Source organism: Oryctolagus cuniculus, chromosome 1, assembly GCF_964237555.1.
Source record: "Oryctolagus cuniculus chromosome 1, mOryCun1.1, whole genome shotgun sequence".
NCBI classification, from domain to species: Eukaryota; Metazoa; Chordata; class Mammalia; order Lagomorpha; family Leporidae; genus Oryctolagus; species Oryctolagus cuniculus.
This window is the reverse complement of record NC_091432.1, coordinates 54,898,921-54,915,568: the sequence shown is the minus strand read 5'-3', so window position 1 is coordinate 54,915,568 and position 16,648 is coordinate 54,898,921. Positions and strand designations below refer to the sequence as shown.

At 51.8% G+C, this 16,648-nt stretch overlaps 1 protein-coding gene and 1 pseudogene across 2 annotated transcripts in view; both read right to left on the bottom strand.

Annotated features, from left to right (window-relative positions):
- Window positions 1-16,648, bottom strand: part of GALNT18 (polypeptide N-acetylgalactosaminyltransferase 18) — a 342,573-nt gene that overhangs the window by 30,912 nt on the left and 295,013 nt on the right. The window lies entirely within an intron of this gene.
- On the bottom strand, window positions 7,647-11,684 carry LOC138847630 (coiled-coil domain-containing protein 169 pseudogene; annotated as a pseudogene).

The window sequence follows — 16,648 nt, the reverse complement described above, 5'->3', positions numbered from 1 at the left end:
GAATCTTGATGTGAATGGAAGGGGAGAGGGAGTGGGAAAGGGGAGGGTTGTGGGTGGGAGGGACGGTATGGGGGGGAAGCCATTGTAATCCATAAGTCGTACTTTGGAAATTTATATTCATTAAATAAAAGTTTTAAAAAAAAGTGAATATGATGATGGGCCGGTGTGATATATTTTTTAAATAGCTGCAGATTTTTCTTGTCCTTGCCTGCAAATCACTTTGCAATGTGACGCTGTAGCTCATCCCTTTCAGGGTGGCGTCTGTTTCTCTGCCCCTTGGGCCTGGGCTGGGCTGTGTGACTTAACTTTGGCCACTGTGATTTCCGCAGCAAAGATGACACCAACGGAGTGGGAAAAGCACTCGCGCATTTGAGCTGGACCCCTCCTGCTGCTCTGGGAAGCACATCACTGCCCCCACGTGAAGAAGCCTGGGCTCACTCTTAGGGCATGACAATTCCTCCAGCTGACAGCCAGCCAGTCTCCAGAAGTGGAGATGCCTGACTGAGCCCAGCAGAGACTAGCACAGGAAAGCGTCAGCTCAGCCCAGAGTACCCACCAGTGCAATCTTGGCCTAAACAAATGGAGATGTCTTAACGTACTCAGCTGTGGGTAGCTGGTTACATCGGTGTGCTGGTCCTGGCGGCTGCTGTGCATGGGTGTTTGTCAAGTGTAGGGCACAGAGTGTGCAGGACCTCAGCAAATCACTGTCCTTTACACTCCCTGCCCCAGGCTGAAGACAATCAAATGAATAATCACATTAGTGCTATTTCACACTTACTAAGTCCTGACTGGAGGTCGGGATGCCAAATCCTCCCCATGTGCACTCATTTAATCCTCAGAACAACCTGGAAAAGTAGAATTCTCGTCTCTTCATTTTTAGGTGAGAAAGCAAAATGGAGCAGAGGTGAAGTAATGGATCGCAAGTGCAGAGCTGGGATCTGAGCACAGTTCACTGTCTCCAAAGCCCATCTCTCAGCCAGCACAATACCCTGATTTTCCTTAAAAAATTTTATGTATGCATTCATTTGGGAAACAGAGAGACAGAGAGAGAGAAAGAAATACAGAGACAGAGGTCTTCCATCCACTGGTTGACTCCCCAAATGCCCACAAGAGCTGGAGTTCAGCCAGGTCCACGCTGGAAGCTGAGAACTCAATCTGTGTCTCCCCCAGGGGCAGCAGGGACCCGGATCACTGAGCCATCGCCGCCGCTCCCAGGGGCTGCCGTAGAAGGAAGCTGGAACCAGAAGCTGCAGCTGGGAATGTAACCCAGACACTCTGATGTGGGATGAGAGTATCTTTTTTTTTTTTTAACCTATTTTTGCCACTGTCTGCCTTTTATTTTTTTAATTTTTATTTATTTATTTGATAGGTAAAGCTATAGACAGAGGGAGGGAGAGGCAGAGAGCACAATCCATCTTCCATCTGCTGGTTCACTCCCCAAATGGCTTCAATGGCCAGAGCTGAGCCTATCTGAAGCCAGGAGCCAGGAGCTTCCTTCAGGTCTCCCACTTGGGTGCAGGGGCCCAAGCACTTGGGCCATCTTCTACTGCTTTTCCAGGTTGTAGCAGAGAGCTGGATCAGAAGAGGGGCAGCCGGGATTTGAACTGGCATCCATAGGGGATGTTGGTGCCACAGGCAGAGGCTTAGCTTACTGGGCCACAGCTCCGCTGTGTGAGAATATCTTAACTGGCATTAACTGCTAAGCCAGATGCCTGCTTCAACACCCCAGTTCTTAATAAATAAAGAAGGCAGGCTCTGGCTTAACCCTCCCGCAGGAGGCCCCTCTCCGATGGGTTTGCTCTGCTTCTGCAGGTGCAAGTCCTGCTCTCTCTTCCCGTCAGGGCCACGAGCTGCTCTTCCGGAAGCCTTTCCGGGTGTCCCTAGGCCACTGTGGCCCAGCCCTCTTTTCTCCTCGGCAGCCAGGACTCTGCCCCCTTCCTCTGGCGGAGCACAGGTTCGGTACAGCCCTGTGGCTGCTGGCCTGAATGCAGCTGGAAGCCTGGGAACATTGTGACGGGGACGGAGTTGTGTAGTCGCGAGGACAGCAAGTTAAAAGTGAGTGCTTGTCCTGGGCACACAGCCAGGGACCAGGTGACTGCGGAGGCTGCAGTATGAGATGTGGTCCCCCCACCGGATTCTGCTGTACCCTCCCCGCTGCTCCCGGCTCCCAGGGGGCCTCCCCGTGGCTCTTCCTCAGCCCCACGGCATTCCTTAAAGGACCCTCCAGTGGCCCCGTGTCGCCAAGGCTGTCTGGTGGGAAACCAACAGCTCCACCTCCACGGGCCACTCTGTCAGTGTCGCTGGCTTGGTGAGGAGCCTCACCAAGTGAGTGATGGCGGAAACCACACAGCCCAGCTTTTCTCAGCGATGCCAGTCTCAGACACCACACGTGTTGGGATGAATTGCCTATTTTTGCAAAGGTCTGTGGCTCTCGACAGAGGCGGTTCTCTAGGTATCACCGGGTGATAGCTGATGTGTGTGGTCCTTATGGGGCTCTCTTTTTCCTCTCTCCACCCCAAGATGCTCTATGCTTCTCCCCGTGTTGGCTTTCCCCCTGAAGCCTCCGCTTTGGTCTTCAAGAACCTTTCATTAAAGTCCCAGAGTCTTCCCGGGATGGTCTTTTCCAACAAGAGTCAAGTTCACTGCCCCACCAGACTGGGACCTTCCTGGAGGATGCTGCCCTGGTCTTGGAAGCTGCCGACTGTCCCATCAGCAGCACGCACTGGGGCTGACACCCACCTCTCTGCACCAGCGCCCCTCCCTCTGGTGCAGAGCCATCTCCTCCTGGAGGAACAGGCCTCAGACACGCTGCCACTGTGTGCTCCCCAAGTCCGTCAGGGCCTTTCGGGCCGCCTCTCAGCTTCCTCTGCACCCGACCTGGGCAACACTTAAGTGTCTCAGTCAACCACCCAATTCCAGGGGTGTCACAGAGTAGCCACCATACCCTGACTCCAGCTCTGTGTGCCCCAAATGGCTGTCTCTGACCTCGCACCTTCCGCGGCCCTGCTTCCACCCAAACACCTGTGCAGCCAGACGACTCACGTGCTCACTGCCCAAAGGCGGCTTATCAGCCAGGGAGGCCTTCAAGACAGCGTTCCTTCCTTCTCACGTTCCCGGCTCCCTTCTGGCCACTCCACGTCCCAGACAGGCTCCACCTATCGTCCCTCAAATCACCTCCTTGCCAGCAGCCTCAAGGTTTTAAAGGTTTAAATTCCTTATTTTTCCTGCCTTCTACACCCTGTTAACCCCACTCCTATGGTCCCATTCCCCTTCTTTACACCTGTTCCCTGGATGCTTGCATGGCAAGAAAAGATTCACAGGACAGGACAGATTATACCCATCACAGGCCCAGCATCTTCAGCCGCCACAGGGCCCCACTGTGTCCCTCCCTGGGCCACCTGCTGAGTATCGCAGCCACTCCTGCTCGGCCCGGTTTCCAGGGATTCCTCACTCCCACAAAGCCAGAGGTCCCCCTGCCTCCCTGGCTGGACGCCCACGTTGGGATCTTCCTGTCCCTCCCCATGTCTGCCCCTGTCCTCCGGGCAATACACTCCTGTTCTGGACTGGCCAATCCTAGCATCCCATCCCCTCCTGGCCTCCCCTGTCCCCACCCCAGGGACGTTGCTTCATTTATTACCCCTCTCTACTTAGCTACCTGATCTCTCTACTGATTTCTTCCCCTCAGCCTGCACATATGCTCCGCACTTTCCTTAAACAGCCAATCAGGTGCCCCTTCTGATGGCCAGGACCTTCCTCTCCATCGTCTCATGGCAAATGCTGCGGGAGAGCCGGCTCCACTCCCCGCCCACTTGTTCCTTAGACACAAGTGGTCTCCCTGCCATGTTCTCCCAGACAATCCCTGAGCACTGCACGCATCACGGGGCTGAGACACTCCCTGGGCAGCAACTCTCCTCGGGCTCCGAGGGCAGGTGTAGGACAACCCTTGCTGCCATAGGAATCCCCAGGAGGGATGCGGAGGTGAACACTGACTCATTCCATTTTGTGATCAGCACTTAAAAAACTTTAGTTAATTTTCCCATCAATTTAGTTCATTCTTTCTTCAACCTATATTTGTTAGGCTTCCATATGCCCCAGATAAATATGACTGAGTTTCTGAGCAGTCCAGTAAATTCCCAGGATGCTAAATGCAGAGCAGTGAATCTGTTCTGTATCCCGGTTCTACAAGAACTAAGATCAGGCAGGTCCTTTTTCTGCATATAATGTGGTATGAAATTTTCCTTTTAAACATGTCCTTCACCCAAGCCAACCTCCACTCCCACACGTGTCACTGCATTTAATAGCATATTTTTGAGCAATGGAAAAACAAAAAAAAGAAACCCTAAAGCTGTTCTGGTGATTGATTTAGAGAGCCCAGCTCTGCTTAAATTCCCATTGTGTTAACACAGTGCTAACCTCAAGGACTCCAGTAAAACTAATGGGCAGCAATGAGCAGATTTCAAGAATAGCATTAGGGACGATGGCAATGTGCTGACGATGGAATTATTGTCACCAAATCCAATGAAAATCAAATGGAAAAATCCATTGATGCCCACGATGTGTTCCAAACACATCTCCTTAGGCACGGTCTTGACGCAGAGTAAGCACATCCATAGCTGCCCTGAAATAAACACCACGCAGGCCATCACGCTCAGCACCACCAGCTGTCCCCAGATCCATAGCCCTTCTTTCTCCAAGTCTCAGCTGGGGCTGGAACCACCTCCTCCAGGAAGGCTTTGGAAGTGCAGGGGGTCAGGACTGTGGGTGTGGGTGCAGGGCAGGGAAGCAGCATCTGTGAATGTCAGCGACACCTGCTGAGAAATGGCAGTGATGGGCCCGGGGTGAAGCAGCTCCTTCCTGGGGGCCTGTGTGAGGGCAGGGAGCCTCAGGGGACTCCCACAGCCAGTGGGAAACCTGCCTGGTTCCTGCTGCAGATGGGCGTGGGTGCCAAGTGCTTTAGTACTGTGCCTCAGCTGCTCCTACCCTGGGTTCCACTGGCTGCGGTTGGGCAGGGCCATCTTGAGCAGGGGAGTGAGCGCAGAGAGCTGCTGGGGCGGTGTTAGCAGACCAGCCCTGCCTATGGGAGAGCCCTCAGGGCCTGAGGAGTTGGGTCAAGTGGAGAGGCAGGTACGCTTTAGGAGCTAGCCAGACTGGTGGCAGGAGGGGGTATCCCCCAGTACTGCTCAGTGGTGCCAAAGCAACTGGCCCATCATCAAGGACGATGACTGAGATCTGGCCTCCAGCCCAGTGCAGAAAAGCACAGCCCTCAGGCCCCCAACTCGAGGTCCTGTGTCAGAGACAGAAGCAGGTCCTTCGGCTCTGCACAGGGGCCGTTGGTGACGGACACTCACACCAACAAGGGCGGCAATGACACACCTGTTGCAGGCTTGTGCACTGCAGGTCTGAGCCACAGCTGCCTGTGTACTTCTCCAGGTCATCCTCACTGAACCTTCTGAGAGGTGGCTCTCATCCCATCTCACAGACAAGCAGCCAGCCTGGAACATGGCAAAGCCAGCGTGCCTCAGCCTTCGTTTACTCAGGACACCAACACATTTAGTAATGGATCTGTCTATGCATGAAGAAGATGGCATGGAGTGCCTGACCTCCGCGTGCCAGGCGGCCGGCTCAGCACAAGGCTACAGGTGTAGCCTTTGTATGAAACAAAGTCCTGGCCCTCGAGGAACCTGCCATGTTGTGGGGACAGACCCTTAGCCAGTAAACAGATGCACAACCTGTCGCTGACTGATTGTAAGCACATGTACACAGGTGCAGCAGGAAGCCGCACCTCATGGCCAGCTCCGACCGCAACGGCGCCTACACAGGTGCCACAGGAACCAGACAAGGCACAGAGACCCAGGAGCACCAAGGAAGAGCACCTCATGCAAGGTGTTCAAGAGACTTCCCTAAGGAGACGGCCCTCGGGCTGAGGAGGGGCGGGGGGCCTGCTGGGCTTTGGATTTGATGCTCAGAATGGATATCTCTCCGGGGGAGGATGGTTTCTGTGATTCCTCAGGGAAAACTGGGGAGCCCCAAGGCAGGATGCACGTGTGGACAGCCCTTGGGAGTCAGGAGAGCCACAGATTCCATGGGCAAGGACAGCGTCGATGGGGCAGTGTTCCCAATCTCCTGCAGCCCCATTTTGGGAACCCACTGTAAGTACTTCCAGGGAGAAGACTGCCAAGCAGAGCCAGTTTTCCTTTGCATCCTAAGAAGAAGCACAGCTGGTTGGTTGACTCCCTCTCCTGTATGCTCAGTACAGCTTTCATGCATCCAGGAACTGTGCACAGTGCACCGCCCTCCTGCCAGGCTGATATCACACCACACTGTAGTGCCCTGTCCCGTGTCTGGCTGGAGAACTTCCTGCGAGCAGGGCCCTATGTTTAGTTAAACCAGGAAGGCAGTACCGAGTCACAGCTCTGAGCCTGGGCTCTGCAGCTGGGCAGCCTGGGATCCAAGCCGGGTTCCACCACCCAGCAATGGTTGACCTTGAGCAAGTTCCATGGTGGCTCTGAACCTGATTTCTCCTGTGCCAAACTGGGGTCATAGCAATGCCTGCGTCAAAGGGCTGTTAAGAACATTAACTGAACCTGTACATGCGAAGCTGAGAAATTGTAAATGACCAATGCAAGCTGCTATTCTGACAACCTTTCATAATCATAAATGTCTCATAGCCATAAATGAATCATCGGTGTTTGTAGTCATACATTATAAAGTCATAGACAATAAGTTATTTCTAACTGGTGGTTAGAAGTTAGAAAGATTGCTCTAAGTGGAACAAGAGACCACCATTCCTGGGCCCAGTGTTGTGCCGGACTGGGTGCTGGTGTTTGGTACTTCTTCACCTTACCCTCAGTGCCTGTTCCCCTTGTGTGGGTCAGGAAGCTGAGGCTCAAAGGAGCAAGATGACTTGTCCAAAGAACACAGAGCCAAGTCAGAGTCTAAATTGAGCTCCTTTGTTACTGGGTTCCTGAGCTGTCCCCAAGGCCAAAGAGGCCTAGGAAGCAAAGCTCACTAAAGAACAGCAGGTGAGTGGTAAGGCAAGACCCTCAGCCTCTCGCTGGTTAGTGAGCCTGAGTGCCGGCCCATCGTGGTGCTGGTAATGACTGCTTCTTCCCAGCATGCAGGGGTTTAATAAAAGTCATGCAAAGCTCCCTGTTTACAACTCTAATGGTGCAGTTTGGACAGGACACGAAGAACAACACCATGTGGAATGAATTACAAATCAAGGACTCCTTTTTTAGCACTGGAGTTGCAAGGGCAGCTCAGAGTTCACCATTACTCAGTGCAGAGGGCAGGGTAACTGCAGCGCCAGCATCTGGGTGCCTCACACGTGCATCCCTCCCTCCCAGGCCGCCCGCACCCCCATGCCGAGTGATGCATCCAGGCCAGGTGGCTCTGCCTCCGTGTGCAAGGGAGAAACAGAAATGAGGGGCTCTCAGAGAGCAGGCTGGGAGATAAGCTGGGTGCTCACCTCCCCCCGAGACTGGGAACCAGCTCCAGGAGGGTTAGCGATATTGTTAAAGCCAAGTGTAATGGTGTCAACCCGCATATTTTCTAGACTATTTCTTAAATCGCAAACATTTCCTTTGACTGTTTTATGGTCGTGGGGAAATTACTTCCCTGCAGACAAAGGAACAAACTGGAGGGGGAGCTAAAGAGAAGTCTCACAGTTCTTTCTGATCCATTCCATTCCCTGAAAACCAAAATGTGCTGAACCTTAGCTTAACACGCTGAATATTCTCCATAGTTAAAAAGGGGGAGCAATAGAAATCCGCCCAGTTCTGCAATCACGGGTTGAGTTCTGGAAGACGGTTTGATCGTGTAACCTTTTCTACTGGTCCTCTTGGCATGCACTGTCTGCTGCTGAACTGGACTCAATCCTCCCGTTTTCACTAGATTCGCTTCCATTTTCGGGAGTTGCTCCATGTGTTGCTGCCTTTCAGAGACTTGACGTGAGCCTGAGGCCTGAGACATCCCAGCAAGGCATGTTCAGCGTTGGTTGTTGGTCCTGTGCCAAGCCACTGGCATTGGTTCACAGGCACGAGGATAGGAGAGCCTATCTGGAGGATTTCCATGGAGTTTCCCATTTTCTCTTCCAGAGAAACAACGTCTTTCTAGCTGATCGCAATTCAAGTTGTGTCTCCTGGGGCGCTTTCCACTCGCCACTTTCTTGTCACCACTGAAGCTGGCTTCCGGTTCTGCTATCTTGTGTCTCGTTCCAAGCATTGAGAGTTGCACGATCCTCTTCACTGGATTTCTTCCAGCAACTCCAGTGTAAGGCAGTTGGTGCTCACGTTGTGAAGTTTTCACCTCTTCCCTCCCACACAGCGCTGCTGAGACGTTCCGGGCCCTGGCCTTTGGTACAGGTTACAGCACATTCACAAGGAGGTAAGGAGAAGGCCTTGTGAGGCACCGTCCCCATGGCAAAACGCCTCACAGTGGCCTGCTCCACTTCCCATCCAGCTCTCTGCTCTCGCATGGGAAAGCAGTGGAGGATGGCCCAGGCCCTTGGGCCTCTGCACCCCTGTGGAAGACCCAGAGGGAGCTCCTGGCTCCTGGCTTTGGATAGGTGCAGCTCCGGCCATTGCGGCCATCTGGGGAGTGAACCAGCAGATGGAAGACCTCTCTCACTGCCACTCTCTGTATAACTCTAACTTTCAAATAAATATGAAATAAAAAATCTTAGGAAAAAAGGTAACCATAACCTAACACTTTGGGGGCCAAGGCCCTCAATACATGAACCTTTGGGGCACAGCTAAACTATTATCCAAATCATAATAGTCATAATAACACTTATCATCATGTTCTGGCCTTATGACCTGTACCTATAACCATTAGCAGTGGGGACTTGGGTACACCTGTGAGCCAAATGGAGATAAGCTGTCATGGCTGGATGAATAGATACAGAAGCCATCCAGCAAAGATTGATACATGGTAGTTATTCCATATGTATACACACACTTACATGTATATACACATGTAATACTCCATTCATTGGGTGATATCATACTTCAAAAAGCACATAGAAAATGCAGTTAAATATTTTGAAGTTCAAGCATAGTTTTTTCCCAATATACGTTTTTCCATGAACAGTTGAAGATAAGTGTTATTAAATGATTCACTAAGAACTAATATGACCTATAGTTAAATAGCATTTACTGGGGCTGGTGCTGAGACAACAAGTGAAGCACAGGTTCAAGTCCCGGCTGCTCCACTTCCTATCCAGCTCCCTGCTGTGGCCTGGGAAAGCAGCAGAAGTTAGCCCAAGTGTTTGGGCCCCTGTACCCATGTGGGAGACCTGAAAGATGCTCCTGTCTCCTGGCTTTGGCCTGGCCCAGCCCTGGCCATTGTGACCATCTGGGGAGTAAACCAGCAGATGGAAGATCTTTCTCTCTGTAACTCTGATTTCAAATAAATAAATAAATCTCAAAGAAAACCCACAACAATTACTACCATGAACTAATCTTTGTTTTAAGGTGTAGATACCTGAGGCAAAGAGAAATTAAGTGTCCTATCCCAGACCACAGAGTTAACAGGTGGCAGAGCCAGAAATCACAGCCCAGTACTGACAACAGGGGTGCAGCAAGGTTAGCTCACTTCCTTTCAGTAGGGATCTAAGGAAGGAGTGAGGTTGCAAGCTGTAGTAATAAAGCTGTTCACTCTCTTGCTGCAGATGAGCAGTTCCTGGGCCCTGCGCCACGGCAGGATCCCCAGGCACCTGGTCTCTGGGGGCTGCCAGCGACCCCAGCCCCAGGGAGGGATGACTGCAGGCAGCTATTCCTACTCTTGCCATCCCTGAATTCCTGCTTTACCTGCGGACAGGTTGCTCTGGGGGGTAGCCTGACACTGGCCATCACACTGGAGGGACTGGGCGGTGTGTGGTCACATACAGGCCATTGAAGCCCTCACAATGGTGCAGTGACATGCACATTACAGTCCCATGTTCACAGATGACAAGACAGTGGGGTAGGGGGAAGACCAAGCCGCCTGCCCCGATCACGCAGGTGCATGTGGTATATGTAGAACTGGGAACAGAGCTCAGCTCCGCCTGACCTCAAGCACCTGCCCCTTGAACTATTTCATGCATTCCTCATCACCCCACGTCCTGGGAAGCCGAGAGCACCCCCTGCCCCAACAGCCACTCTGCAAGTGTCTTGGGGAGGAGCTAGGGTGGTTATCCACATGGTCCAAGAGAGTGGGGTCATCACAGGGCCGTGTGAGGGCCAGCCCGTGCCAACCCAGAGGCTCTGCTCACTCAATGTTGTACATGAACGCTGGGCCCTAGAAAGTGTAAGGCTATGGCTCAGAGGACAACAGTCAGGGATCCAAATATAACCATGTCTGCATTAGTTCCCTAGTGATGCAGAGCCAAAGGGGAGCAGCTAAAGCTCTCCCAAACCGTGACCCTGTCAGGGCCCTGCACCAGTGCATCAGCCTGCTCCCAGGTAGTGCAACCCAGGAGCCGCGGAGGGCACAGTCTAATGAGAGAAAGGCGAGAATTCAGCTCAGGGAAGTTTTTCATAAACTGCACAATCACTGTGTATCTGGCACTCTCATGTATTTACAGATTAAAACCCTAGGGAAGTGGACAACTTTGCCAAAGGCTCCACATTTCAATTCTTGATCCACAAAGGGGAAGAAAAAAAAAAAAAAAAACCATGGCAATTGTCTCTGAAATCTAATGTGAAAACCGGGGGATGCAAATGCTTGGGGGTGGCAAATGCAGCCCATGAGAGGTCTTTGACGCCATGCGGGCACTGCCAAGCAAGGAGGCATCACTACACTGTGCCTGTGGCAGCTTCTAGAGGGGGGCAGCGAGACAGGGCCATCAGCAGGCCTCTCTCTCTCTCTCTCTCTCATTCTCTAACCAAATGAGAACTTAAAAAAAAAAAAAGGAACTCCTAAAACAGCAGCAGAGTGTCCATCCATAATTTTATACTTTTCTTAAACTCGCTGCCTGATCTAACGTAGACTTCATCTCCAAATTAAAACACAGCATTTCTTTCATTTCAACTCTAATTTTTATGCCTTGAGTCAAAGCACTTCCTGAAGTGTAAATGGGGTAGCTTCAGGCTTTCAAAAACTTTAGAAGGAACTGAAGTCCCTTTTGTCTTTCTTCTTCTACAGCTACAAATTTATCTTTCCAAAGGAAACATGCTTTTTTTCCCCAGTGTCTTTTACAGTCCAGAAAAATTAGGTAGAACAAATGGGAGAAATCTCCAGTCCTGGTCTTGGATCCTCTCTCCTTTGATGGGCTAAAGGGGAGGTGCTTTGGGGCGAGAGACGGTAAGGTTTCGCATTAAGCCCAGCTGTAATTGTTGAAGAGCCTGCACCCTCTCCAGCCTGGAACTCTGCCAGTCAGAGACCTGGGCAAAGCTGCCTTTCCCTCTCACAATTCTTGGCATGAAATGATACTCAGTGCATGTTTGTTGAATGAGTAAAAGCATGAACAAGTGAGTGAATGAGTGATAGGCTGAAGAAAGTCCGTGGGGAGACCCCATTATTGTGTTTTTCCCACTAGAAGGAATTTTCCAGGCTGTTAGACTAATGAGGGCTAATATTCTCCGTTATTTTGAGGATTGCTTGAAATTTGCTGCTAATCTAAATAAAATGGTTACATTTACTCATTAACCAATTAGCAAGTTTCCCAGCAAGCCTCACCTCACTAATTCAATTAGTTACCTCATGCCTCCTCCTATTGGGGGCCTTCCCTGAGGCCTGGGAATACTGTGCTATGTCAGAGGGAACTTCCCAGGGAGCAGTGACCTGGAACCTCTCAAAGGTTTAAATGCAGACGTGAAACCAGTGCTTGCCAGCCCTGGCTGTCTCAGGGCCCCTTGTCTTTGGGTCCCACTGGGGACCAAAGCCCAGTCCTATCACTAGAGCGAATTTGTTCTTCAAGGGAAATGGCACTTACCAAAACTTGAGCAGTTCTTGAACGATCACCTATCATATAGCTGATGAACAAATGAACGAGTATTGGAGGAGAAATCGCGAATCCTGTCCTTGCCAGTAACTTGCAGTGTGCCCACAGGCAAGTCAGTTCATGTCCCAGACACCACGTTCCTCTTTTCCGAGGGGAAACTGACTTAGAAATTGTCTAAGTTCTTGTGCCAGGGCCAAGGCTTCCTGGACACACAGAAGACCCTAACTTCCCGTCCCTATGCAGTCAGGTAGGACCATATGACTAGCTCTGGCCAATGAAGTGAGAGAGGAAGTGACTGAGGTACCTTTTGGCCAGTAAAAGTCAGACTTCCAGTCCCATGCTTCCCCTCTGAGGGTGTCGTCATGGGTTGCACTGTACATCTTCAAAAGTCCAAGTTGAATTCCTAGTACCTTAGAACGTGACCTTATTTGGAAATAGTCACTGCCCAGTTAAGTTGGGATAAAGTCACGCTGGTGTAGCGTTAAGTCCCTAATCCAGTATGACCAGTGTCCCTAAGACAGGAGAAATGACCCAGACACAAGTGGAGAGTGCCGTGTCGGAGTGGAGTTATGCTGCTACCACCCAGGGAACCGCCAGAGCTAGGAGGGGGCCTGGGACAGACCACTCCCCAGCCCCCTCACAGGGAGCACAGCCCCGCCAGCACCTCGGCCTTGGACCGGCAGCCCCACGGCTGGTGTGACAGCTGCTCACTTTATGCCCCTTCGTCATGGTAGCCCTAGGAAGCCACTACAGGGGAGGAGGCCACACGGCAGATGGTGAACCCACGAGGGCCACTGGGTCCCACATGGTGGCCTGGAGAGTCCCTCCATCTTCAACAAACGTTGTGAAAACAGTAAGAAGAACATTTGGAACCTGGAAATGTCATTATCATTCCGGTGCACCGTTCCACAGGCTCACTGAAGGGCGCGTGGTTTTCCCAGGGAACGTATCTGTGTCTGACACTGCTGTTTGCCTCTTGATTAGCACTGGACATGAGGAAGCTGCTGCTAGCTCCTAGATTTCTGCTAGGTAGAAATGATCACAGTGAAGGCTGCAATTTTACTTCCCTGTAAGACATTAACCACTTCTGTATCTAATCTGTTCATCTCTTCCTAACATTCTGTTTTAAAAATGCCTGCAGATACTCATATCTTTCCAAATGCACTCAGTAATTGCTGAAGCACCTAACAAGGCTGGCAGGATGAACTAGGAGTTCACAGTTCAACCCACCACACCCCTGAAGGGAAAGAGCGTGGCTGGAGATTGGACTTGGCCGTGCCTGGCTGAGAGCCAAGACATGAAGCTCAAATGGAGTAAAGTGTGCAGTGATGGGGAGAGAGAGAGAGTGAGATAGAGAGAGAAAGAGAGAGGCGCTCACAAGTCAGCTTGAAGCCTGGAAGATTGAGGATTAAAAGATGGTGGCCAGTCTGTCTTGAGCACTGTGCCGTAAACTTTATGGTGGCAGTGGCTTTCACCATCACTGTCCCCTGGGGTCAATGACGGTGTCTGGCACGTGACAGACTCTCGAAGATACAAACAAGAAGCACCCACAAAAAGGTAATGAACTTGCAGTTTATAGAATTCCAGGAGAGTGTCTTCAGGGCTGTCTTAGGTTAAGGGCCTGCATGATAAACCCTTCTTGATGCTTCGAGAGTCTGCCAACCTTGGCTTGGGCACAGAGAGTGGCGAGGTCAGTACAACCTAACCCAATGACTGGGATGAGCTTCCTTGCACTGCGCCAAAAAAACTGTGCTCTTGTAATTGATCCTCCTTAAATCTGCTCCGTTCCAGGCTAAGCTGCTCCTGTTCTTTCCCTCAAGGACATGGTCTTGCCTTCCTTACCAAGGACACTGTTTTTAACAGTGTCAGCCAAGGTTAGGAAGCAGTGACTGTGCCTGGCTTCGTGGTCTAGACGCTTAAGGTGCAGCCACTTGATTATAACAGTCCTACAAGGTGGGTGCCACGCTAGGCTCTATTTTAGAAGTAAGGAAACTGAGGCACAGGGAACTCACGACACCTATCCCAGGAGCCCAGTCAGTCAGCGGCATGGCTGGGCTTTGGGTGCAGATAGTTGGGTCTTAACCACTATCTGTTGCTCATCCTTTGCCCTCCAACAGTTTCAGGCTTCCTATAAAGAGTGATGCTCAGGGATGAGTGCTTTTCTCATGGAGACCAGGAAGACTGTCACCTTGGGCTGTCTATCTTCTCTAGAAAACAATGTGAGGCACCTCATCCCTCCCCTGGCGTTGTGCAGTATACGACCTGCATAACTGCACTGGCAGACCCATCTGTGCACACCTGACCTGCCCTGGGCTTGCTCTCTACTGCGTAGCGATGACAACCAGAAAGAAGCTGCTGAGAACTGTCGCTCCCCCTCTTTGTGGAGGAACGACACTAAACCCTGCCTAGGCTTCATATCCGAGTCACGGCACAATTATGTCGCTCCCCGTCTTCGTGGAGGAACGACACAGGACCCTGCGTTGTTCTTTTGTCTGCTTGGCCCTCCCCGGGTTTGCTGCTGGTTCTTCCCGGGTTGGCTACTGTCCCTTCCACCTCCGTGGAAGGGCAGTTCCCCCTGGCCACATTCCCCACTTCTGCAGGGGAGCGGCACACTGCCGGCCGGCTCTCTCGGGGGCTGCACGGGTTCCCTTAGATGTTCCCCATAGATGTTCCCGGTGCATGCCGTCTCTCTCCTCCTTTATAGTCCTCCTCCGCCAATCCCAACTCGGCTGCCCACACGCCGAGCACGCTGCTCTCCTCCAATCAGGAGCAGGTCCTGCTGTTTATTGGTTGAACTGGAGGCAGCTGGGTAGAAGCTATTTTCTCCTCTCCCAGCGCCATATTGTAGGAGAGCAGATGCACAGAATAAGTCTTAATTCGAGTAACTTAGTCTAGTCCGGGTTGCTCCCCACAGAGAACTTCCAGCAGGAAGGGGGAAGGGCCCCTGGAAATGGCCCTGGAAGGTTTGATTCTGGCCACGTCTGGGGCTCCTGCATCTGTGTGCTCTTCTTCTAAGAGGTGTCCTAGGTGCCTCACACCCTCCATGGGTCAGTGGGCAGCCAGGGCAGGAGTCTGCGGTTCCCGAGGGCTGCAAGACCCCTTGCTCGCCCTCCTTACCCATGGCTCATCCCAAGCCCCTGTGTATGTTCCGGTATGAACTCAGAACAGGACATACCACCCACTACAGAAGAACTCGGCACTCTCTGGCTCTCCCAGATCCCCAGGCAGGCCAACCTCAACAAGTGTCTCCCACAGCAGTCCCCACTCCTTCCCGTTCAGGGTAGTGTGGATGATCTGCGGCTGGTCTCAAGTCTCCTTACCTTGGGCACTGAAACCCGTGGGAGAGGCCACTGGGTCCCGTCAGTCTCTGTACAGCTCAGCTGCATGGGTGCTCTGCATGGGCGTTCTTTGGGGTAGGGGAAGGGGAAGGGGGACCCACAGCTTTGAGACTGGCTGTAGCTCCACAGCAAGAAGTTGATTCACAATGGCAGCCCCCAGCCTTCCTGGTAAGCACAGCACAGACTGAGAGTTTCCCAGACCAAGTGCATTTCAGAACAAAGGAATTGGGGCAAAGCAGATTGGCAGAGCCAGGCCTAGAGGTGGCCCCGCCAGGCTTCATCATTTGCAGAAAGACCCAGGTAGAACAAATCAACAGTGAGAGCCAGTGCCTTCAGGTGGAGACACTGACCAAGAGGATGAACGAGGCAGCCCTCTGGGCTGGTGGACTTGATCTAGATGGTGAAAGCAGAGTGTATGCAAAAGCCGGCATTCATTAATCTGTACATTTGAGATTCATGCAGTTTAGTGTAAAAGTATATCTCAAGAAAAGAGTAAAAATAACCCAGAGAAGGTCGAGGTGGCACTGCAAATGTAGGGCAAGGCCAAGCTCAGGCCTCTTGATGTCCAGTCACTGCCCATTTCCTGAGTCTACAGCACTGTTGCTGCCATAGCAGCCAAGTGACACCCCCATAGTCCATGGGCAGGATTTGGCCAGGGCAGAATCCATGGCAGGTGGTGTATGAGGTCAGGGGAAATTGGCCTGGAGTTGGCTGCAACTGGATCCTTGAGGGTACTCACCCTAAGAGTCAGTCCTAATAAGACACAACAGTTTATCAAGCACTCTTTGCAAGGCACTATTTTAAACCCATCTGTGAAATCCTCACAACAAACTTTACAGTATAAGCCACGATCAAGCCACATTTTACAAATAAGAAAATTGGTCCACATTTGAAAACTTTGCCAGGAAATTTTCAAAGTTGGTGCCAGAACCCATGGTCTTCATAATGCCGGCTGTCCCATACTGGATCATGTACAGCTGGCCGAGGGCTGGCAGCCCCTGCTCAGGCCGACACCCACCATCCTGCAGAGTAACCAACATTCGTCCAGTGGCCCAGAGAAGATTGCAGGTATTAGAAACCAGAGAAGTGGGGCCGGTGCTGTGGCACAATGGGTTAACGCCCTGGCCTGAAGCGCCAGCATTGAGACCCGGCTGCTCCATTTCCAATCCAGCTCTCTGCCATGGCCTGGGAAAGCAGTGGAAGATGGCCCAAGTCTTTGGGCCCCTGCACCCATATGGGAGACCTGGAAGAAGCTCCTGGCTCCTGGCTTCAGATTGGCCCAGCTCCAGCCATTGTGGTTATTTGGGGAGTGACCCAGAGGATGGAAGGCCTCTCCTCTCTCTGTGTAACTCTGACTTTAGAATAAATAAATCAACCTTTCAAAAAA